At 30.0% G+C, this 9886-nt stretch overlaps 2 pseudogenes; both read left to right on the top strand.

The window, feature by feature from the left end:
• Positions 1-7643: 7643 nt before the first annotated feature.
• LOC126875879 (cytochrome c oxidase subunit 2-like) lies at positions 7644-8322 on the top strand (annotated as a pseudogene).
• Positions 8323-8366: 44 nt separating this feature from the next.
• LOC126875864 (ATP synthase subunit a-like) lies at positions 8367-9684 on the top strand (annotated as a pseudogene).
• The last annotated feature ends 202 nt before the right edge of the window (positions 9685-9886 follow it).

Here is a 9886-nt window from a genome sequence, read left to right as displayed (position 1 = left end):
GTTTCGATCGTTCGCGGAGAGACGCGATCGCGAGATAGCACGTCAACGAGAGTTGCAAGTTCCCGTTACGATTAAATAATCGACGCCACGAACTGATCGATTCCCTCATTTCGATTAGGATAATAACGGTAGTTCAATGAATTCCACAGAATTAACACAAATAAATTAACGTTTATTTTAACAAATTATCAACTGGGAAGACATAAAGAGAACAACAAAAAGAAATGTAACTGCGTTTTGCTTGATAAGTAATGCGCGATATAAGAGATGTGTTGACGGTTCGGCTTCTCGAAAAGTTCTGCACGCCTTTCGATTTTTTCCGTTTTTTTTCTGGAAGGCGACCCCCACTACGTTCGGATCACGCCACATTCTTTTACGCGAGGTAAAATAACGGCCACGAATCGACGTTTCTGGAGGTCGCCCTGCTTAATGAACCTCCCGCAGGGAGGATTCGCTTTTGCGAGTCTATGGGGGCTGGCAAACCCACGGTCCCGCAGCCAGGGAGGACCGTCGGGACAAGCGTCCCGCTTACGTGAGTCCTCTATGTACACCGCAAGGAAGGTTGCTGTGGTGTAAGACAAACATCTTCCCCACGGAGCCTTGGGTAGTAGCGCACCCACGATCCTGAAGCCAAGGGTGAGACCGTCGGGAGAGCCGCCGAGGTACGTTTCCTCAACTCGCGCTTACGTGAGTCTCATCTGGGTCTGACTGCACGGTGTGCAGGTAAACCGTGCAGCAGAGACGTGGCGGTACATCCACACGCGCGGTCCCACCGTTGACATATGAACGGTACCACGGGCGGTCGAGTGTTAGCCCTGAGGGCGTAGCGAACCCTCGGCTCGACCAATTATGGGTATGGACTCGTGGTGGCAGTGGTTGTGGCCAAGTGCTGGCAAGAGGGCTGGTTTAAGGGGGACAAAGTCCCCCGAGTGGCCTTCGGCGGGTGAGCAGCGTCCCACCTGCTCCGGATACCGTCCCGGCAGACGGAAGGGCTTGGAAAGGGCCCCGTTCGACCTGAGACGAGAGTGCCTCCTGCGGGCGATTATTTGAGGTAACCGGTACTGTGTACCGAGTGCGCTGGTTGGGCGTATCCCAACTCCGATGGCTTCTAGGGTTGCCCGGGTGCTGTATATGATATTAAATCTCAGGAAAGTACCCGACACCAAGAACCAGACTACATGCTTAATGAACCATGCGCTTGCCACTACAATGTTTGTTTGCCGGGCAGCCGCGACGATCCGTCTGCGACATTACAGTGCCGCGATCGACAGTTAAGAATATGATCTATGGTAAGCCGCATGGCGTAACACGTTGCATTAATTTCTCTAATGTAATTTCGCGTACCTTTAACTGTAACTCAGTTCTTTCGGTACTTAACGAGAGAGCCGAAAATTTCGTCGTTTTAAAGTTTGACGATCTCGATAATTGTTAATTGTGTAATTTCGTGCTCCTGATAAGGATCGATAACTTACAATTAATATGCATAAAAATAATTACAAATATTGTTAAATATGCCCGCCTTGATATTCAGTACATTTATTATTTCTTCGTAACATGTTTTTAAAGACGCTCAATAATATCTCTTCACTTATTTGTGACACTCGCCTTTCGATATTCTCCTCAGCGGTTTCGATTTGTACACATCAGTCTCTAACATCCCACAGAGAAAGAAGATTATTCTATTCTCTCCGTTTATTACGCCCCAAGGCTTACTATAGGCCGTGTTCCTAACCGTTGCAAACAGATCGTCTTACATGACCGTCGAGATATACACAAAGTAGCGATAAACGCATAGTTGTCGTCAAGCAGCGAGTTCCAGAAACATCTATTCGCCTTCGGTGCGTTATTTTATCCGCATAAAGAAAGAAGCTGGTATACGTGATCATAGGCGCGAACGGTGGCGTGATCCGAGCGTAGTGGGGGTCGTATCTCAGAGAAGACAAAGGACCAAATGGAAGGGCAGTCAGTGGCAAATGAGAATTCAAACGGGATGCATCGAAAGGTTCAGACGAATAAAATCAAAGTCGCTTAGTCTAACGAATACATCGAGAAATATCATAAAATCGGGTCAAATTACTGTAACAAACTAATTGTATCATCGTTAAATCATTTGTGACGTATTCATTATAACTTTAAATATCGTTAAATATACACGTTTATATTAACTGTGTTAATTCAAAGTTAAAATCATTTGAACTATCTCTGTTATTCTAAACGAAACAGGGGAACGACTAATTCGCGGCGTCGATTATCATAATCGTAGCAAAAATTTACGTCTCCCGCTCACACGTTTCCCTCGCGATCGCGTCTCTACGCGAACGGTCGTAACATTTGGTCCTTCGAGCCGGATCACGAGCATTGGACGATCAAGTGAACAGAGATACAGCAGTAAATCATACAGTGATACACATGATCACATCATCATCAGCATCGCAGCAACCGTTAGCGGCGAACCTCGCGCCAACAACTAGAGGGTCAACTTCCGCAAGGAAATGTCTTACACGTCAAATCAGACACGCACGGTGACGAGCAACGTTTCAATTCGCGACAACAAGGTATGCTCGTTCATTGTATTGTCTTTACAATCCGCTATAACATTTTTTTCATCTTTATTTTTACACTGCGATTTAAGGCAAGAAAAATGATTGAAAGTTTCTTTTGTTCTTGTTTCAAATCATTTTTCCTTCTTAAAAAGGATTTTAAGAAAGATAAAAAATATATTTTTCTCAAAGTATGATAGCGTTTGTGATAGATCATGTATGATCTTGTCCTTTCTTTGCAATGCTATATCTAGTGTCCTTAAATGTTCCATATCTTTTCATTTACTTATACTCTCATCTTATTCTTCTGGTCTGAAAGTATAACTGTTACAGCTTTTAATGGTGTTTTGTTTTTATCTCTTGAATATGAGGTGGAATGGTGTAATAGGTACTGAAGTACACTAGGTGATATTTAACCAATAATGCAAATAACATCGGCTGATTCTTAACGTCGATAAACAATAGCGTCGTTCGGTTGATTTCTCGATAAAAGCGTACCCGTTTCTTTTCGTCTTTCGCGTCTCACGGCTCGTGGTCGAATGTGCTTATTTTTTCGACCGAACTGATTCTTTTTCCATTGCCCATCGATATCATCATCCCCACTGACGTGCGTTCGTTATAAGTGCCCTCGTGGCTGGCGCCTGTATGCCCTTCGGCTGAAGAGAAATTCGGCTGAAGGAGCGTGAAGATATCGATGACAGATTGAGTGCGTCGTGTCGCGTTTCGACGGCGTAGCGTAGCGCTTTGTATCGCGGAGCCGTTGGAAAGTTCCATAGTCCTTGTCGCCACAGTACCCCCTTACCAGTGATAACGCTACGTAAATAAAAGAATATATGGATATTACGAAGTAGCGTGCGCGTTGGCCGGTTCTTAACACTTATCCGAAACCTGCCTGAAACCGATCGGGAAATCGGACTCTTCGCCCAGACCGCGTAACGTATCTATTCCGGGTATTTTCTCCGTTTGTCGTTTGGTTATTGGCGTTCGCCCTGCTTTCGTCGCGGACATTCGTTTGGTCTACCGGAATTAGCACGTTGCGAGTCTCGGCGGACCTTTGTTCGAGGTCTTCGGGAATGACAAACGCAGGCTTCAAGCGATCTATGGAAACCGTTACGTCGCGATTATTTATTTTTACCGTATATGTCTTATCACCTCTCTGTATGACTTTATACGGTGCATCGTACGGTGGCTGTAGTAATGGTCCTCCAATCGCGTCGTGGCGCACGAATACGTATGGCGACGTCTCTAATTCCTTGAAGACGAAAATTTTCTTTTCGCCGTGGCGAGTAATCGGGTGTGGTCTGACCCTCTCCATGCGTTCTCTCAGCCGGTTCGCGTATTCCAAGTTGGCCCGTTGACTAGTTGGCAAAAAGAATTCCGCCGGCAGACGTATGCCGGTGCCGTAAATCATTTCGGCCGCCGTTGCGTTTAGGTCCTCCTTTATCGCGGTTCTTATACCTAATAAGACGATCGGGAGAATTCCGACCCAGTTGCTCGTGTCGTGGCATTTGATCGCCGCCTTTAATTGTCTGTGTAGGCGTTCTACCATCCCGTTAGACGCTGGATGGTAGGCCGTTGTACGCAAATGTTTGACGCCGAGCAACCGCTAGCGTTCCGAACGTTCCGACGGGCGAGGATACGTGTCTGGTGACTTTGTTGCGCTGACACGGTATGCATTGTCGTGTCCACGTTCGGCAATCTTTATTTACCGACGGCCAGACGAAGCGCGTCGCTACCAATTTTCGCGTAGCTCGCATCCCCGGGTGGGAAAGTCCATGTAGCGCTTGGAATACGGTGCGGCGTAACGGTTCCGGTACGTACGGTCGCACGGTCTCGGTTTTAATATCGCAGTATAACTCGACGTTGTGATCGGGAAATCGTACTTTTCTCAGCTGCAACGCGCTCGAGCCAGCATTGATAATTTTGCGTAGCTCGCTATCCTTTTCTTGCGCTGCAGCTAGCGTATGGTGATCTATTGGTTTTCCGATCGCTTCGATGCGAGATAGAGTATCGGCTACGTTATTTTCTACCCCTTTTATGTGACGGATATCCGTCGTAAACTGTCCGACGTAGTCCAGATGTCGAAACTGTCTCGGCGAACACTTATCGAGGTTCTACAAACATTGTGGCCTTTTTCCTACTTAGTTCGGTAATTTTCAATTTTAAGGTGTTGAACAATTTCGTTTCGTTGTAATTTAAGATTTGTTAACGAGCACTTTTCACAAACTGACCGCTGTTACTTATTTATATATATATATATATATATATATATCAATTAATTATTAACAATTTGGGTATTAGCTAATAAAAAAATATAATAATTAAATTGCATTTAATAGTAATTTTTAAAATATATCTAACTTTTTATAAATAATTGAATAATTTTTATTCCTATAAATTAACTATATAATTCTAAAATTATTATTAAATTACAATTTAATAAATTTAATTATATTTTAAAAATTAAATTTATAAACTATATAATAAGCTAAATTAAGCTTATAGGTTCATACCCTATCGATAAATTCAAAAAGTTTTATATAAAATATAAAAATATAAGTAATATGTCTGATAAAAGATATATTTTGATAAAATATTTATGTATATAATTAAATTATACTATTACTATTTATATAATAAGTTAAAAACTAATAGAAATTTTTCTATATAAATTTTATTTTTATATACAATATTTAATTTTTTCAAAAAAAAAAAAAAAAAAAAAAAAAAAAAAAAAAATTATTTTTTATAATAAAATATATATATTCTCTTATTTATCAGTAATTATTTTATTTTTTATTATATTAAATTCATCAAGAATTTACATTAAATGATTATCAATAGAATTTTCAACAATTATTTTAATTAGAATAATTAATATTAAATCAAATAATAAAATTGTTAGAATCATATATTTTATAATATCATCAATTCCAAGATTATTAATTATTATTATTATTTCTTTAAATTATACACAAATTTTTATTTTTAAAAATTATATAATTAATTTTCTAATAAATTTATCTATATTTTTAAAAATTGGTTTATTTCCGTTTTGTTTTTGAATAATTTATATTTATAATATATCTTCATGAAATCAAATTTTAATTATTTCAACATTTATAAAATTTATTCCAATTTATTTTTTTTCTTCAATAACTTTCATTACACCATATCTAATTCTTACTTTATTTATTAATAATACATTCATTGCTTTATATACAAATATACAACTTCTCTATAAAAAAATTATTTGGATGTTCATCAATTTTTAATTCATTATTTTTTTATTTTATTCTTCATACTAATGAAAACTTATTCATATTATTAATTCTAATTTATTTATGTATATTTTCAACTTTAATATATTTTTTTAATTTTTATAATGTAAATAATTTAAATTTTAGAAATTTTTCAATATATTCATATTTTATTATTTATATATTCCTCTTTACCATTATTTTTTTCATTTATATTCAAATGAGAATTTATTTATAATTTAAATTTAAATTTAAGAAACAATTTAATAATTTTGTTATTATTAACAAGAATAATTATAATATGAAATTATTTCATTTTACTAAAATATATTTTATTAAAATTTAAATTTAGTAAAATAATTATACATTTTGAAATTTTTCATATAAAAATCTACATTCTAATTACAATTTTATTTTTTCTTTTATATTTATTTTATTTAATTTAATACAAATATTATTAATTTAATCTTTAAATTTGCAATTTAATATTTTTCTTAAACTATATTAAATATTATAAAATAAATTTTAAAATAGTATTAAAAAATTTTTAATTTTTCTAAATAAATTTACAGTTTATTTCTTTTTCAGACATAATACTTTATTATTTAAAAATTTTTAAATTAATTTTTAAAATTTTATTTAATTTAATTAAATTAAAATTATTATAATTATAATTAAACATTTAATTAATTAATTTATATTAAATTAATATTTAAGATTTCATGTTAAATAAACTATTAATCTTCAAAATTAATTATATAAATTTTATATTTATAAATCTTAATAAAAAAAATGATTAATATCAACTAATCATAAAAACATTGGAATAATATATTTTATTTTTGCAATATGATCAGGAATAATTGGATCTTCAATAAGATTATTAATTCGAATAGAACTTAGTCATCCTGGAATACGAATAATTTATGCTATATTAGGAATTGGATTCCTAGGATTTATTGTATGAGCTCATCATATATTTACCGTTGGATTAGATGTTGATACTCGAGCTTATTTTACATCAGCAACAATAATTATTGCTGTTCCTACAGGAATTAAAGTATTTAGATGATTAGCAACTTATCATGGTTCAAAAATAAATTTTAATATTACAATCATTTGATCTATTGGTTTTATTTTAATATTTACAATTGGAGGATTAACAGGAGTAATATTATCTAATTCATCAATTGATATTATTTTACATGATACTTATTATGTAATAGGACATTTTCATTATGTACTATCAATAGGAGCAGTTTTTGTTATTATTACTAGATTTATTCATTGATACCCAATAATTACAGGTCTAATATTAAATCAAAAATGATTAAAAATTCAATTTATTATAATATTTATTGGTGTAAATATAACTTTTTTCCCTCAACATTTTTTAGGCTTAATATCTATACCACGACGATATTCAGATTATCCTGATTCTTATTATTGTTGAAATTTAATTTCATCAATTGGAGCAATAATTTCAATAAATAGAATATTATTTTTCATTTTTATTATTTTTGAAAGATTAATTTCAAAACGATTAGTTATATTTAAATTTCATCAATCTTCTTTAGAATGATTAAACAATTATCCTCCCTTAGATCATTCACTAATTGAAATTCCTTTAATTATAAATAATAAAATTAAAAATATTTTTAATAATTAAAATTTAAAAATTTATTAATAAATAATATATATATATATATAATTATTAATATGGCAGATTAGTGCTTTGAATTTAAAATTCAATTATAAAGATTTTTATCTTTTATTAATAAATTAATTTAATAAAATTATATAATGAATTTCAAATTCAAATAAATTTTAATTATTAAAAATTTCTACATGAAATATATTTACATTTCAAGATTCAAATTCTTTTTATTCTGATAATTTAATTTCCTTTCATAATTTAACTATAATAATAATAATTATTATTATTTCTTTAACAACATTTTTTATTATAGATTTTATATATAATAATTATTTAAATCTAACTCTTTTAAAAAATCATACAATTGAAATTATTTGAACTTTATCTCCTATAATTATTTTAATAATTATTTGTTTTCCATCTTTAAAAATTTTATATTATATCGATGAAATTGTAAATCCTCATTTTTCTATTAAAGCTATTGGCCATCAATGATATTGATCTTATGAATATCCAGAATTTAATAATTATGAATTTGATTCATATATATTAAATTATGAACTAATAAATCAATTTCGATTATTAGAAACTGATAATCGATTAATTATTCCATTTAAAATTTCTATACGAATAATTATTTCTTCATTAGATGTTATTCATTCATGAACTATTCCATCATTAGGAATTAAAGTAGATGCTATTCCTGGTCGAATTAATCAATTCAGTTTATTTTGTATCCGTCCAGGAATTTATTTTGGACAATGCTCTGAAATTTGTGGAATAAATCATAGATTTATACCTATTATATTAGAAAGAACTTCTTATGAATTATTTATAAATTGAATTAAAAATAAAATTTGAAAAATTAGTTAATTTAAATAACTTTAGATTATCATTCTAAAATTAATATTTTATTATTATTTTTCTATCATTAGATGTCTGAAATAAAGAATTGATCTTTTAAATCAATTATAGTAATTAAAATTTACTTCTAATGAATACCACAAATAATACCTATTAATTGATTAGTTATCTTTATAATATGTTTAATATGTTTATTTACTATTATAATTTTAAGAAATTCATTTTTATTATATATTATCATAAAAAATATTTATAATATAAATAATAATAATAATAAAAATAATTTAATTAAAAAATGAAAATGATTATGATAAACAATTTATTTGAAATGTTTGATCCTTCAATTAATAATTATATTCAATTAAATTGAATTTTTATAATTTTACCAATTATTTTATTTCCAAATTCATATTGATTAATTCCTTCACGAATTTTAATAATTTTTAAATTATTTATTGAATATTTATTTAATGAATTTAAAATAATGATAACTAATAAATATTCAATAAATATTTTTTGATTCTTAAGAATTATAATTCATATTATAATATTAAATTTATTTAGATTAATTCCTTATATCTTTACATCAACAAGACATTTAATATTTAATCTATCAATAGCATTATCTTTATGATTAAGATTTCTAATTTACTCAATTATTAATTTTCCTATAAAAACTTTAAGACATTTAGTACCATTAAATTCTCCAAAATTTTTAATAAATTTTATAGTAATTATTGAACTTATTAGACTTTTTATTCGCCCTTGAACATTATCAATTCGTCTTTCAGCAAATTTAATTTCAGGACATCTTATTCTTATTTTACTAAGAAATTTTATAATAAACTTCATTATTTTATCACCATTAACTTTAATAATTCAAAATATATTATTAATTCTAGAAATTTCAATAGCTTTAATTCAAGCTTATGTATTCTCAATTTTATTAACATTATATTTTTCTGAATCAAATTAATGAAAAAAAACTTTCCTTTTCATATTGTTACTATTAGACCATGACCAATTATTGTCTCTTTTAATACTATAAATATATTATTAAGAACAATTTTATGAATTTCTTTAAATAATTTATTAATTATAATCTTAAATTTATTAATTTTAATTTTATCAACAATAATATGATTCCGAGATATTATTCGAGAAAGAACATTTCAAGGAATACATTCTTTTTATATTTTATCAATAATAAAATTTAGAATAATTATATTTATTATTTCTGAACTATTTTTTTTTTATTTCATCTTTTTGAACATTCTTCCATAATTCAATTTCTCCTTCAATTGAAATTAATTTAATATGACCACCTAAAATAATTAAATTTTTTAATCCATTTGAAATCCCTTTATTAAACTCAATTATTTTAATTATATCAGGATTTTCAGTAACATTAAGACATTATAATATATTAAATAACAAATTTAAATCAAGAATATCAATATTAATATCAACAATTTTTTTAGGATTTTATTTTAATTTTATACAAATTTTTGAATATTATAATTCATTCTTCTGTATTAATGATAGAATTTTTGGATCTATTTTTT

This window comes from Bombus huntii, unplaced genomic scaffold (assembly GCF_024542735.1).
Source record: "Bombus huntii isolate Logan2020A unplaced genomic scaffold, iyBomHunt1.1 ctg00000059.1, whole genome shotgun sequence".
NCBI lineage: Eukaryota > Metazoa > Arthropoda > Insecta > Hymenoptera > Apidae > Bombus > Bombus huntii.
Note: the sequence above shows the minus strand (reverse complement) of the source record. Positions and strands in the feature narration are given on the sequence as shown.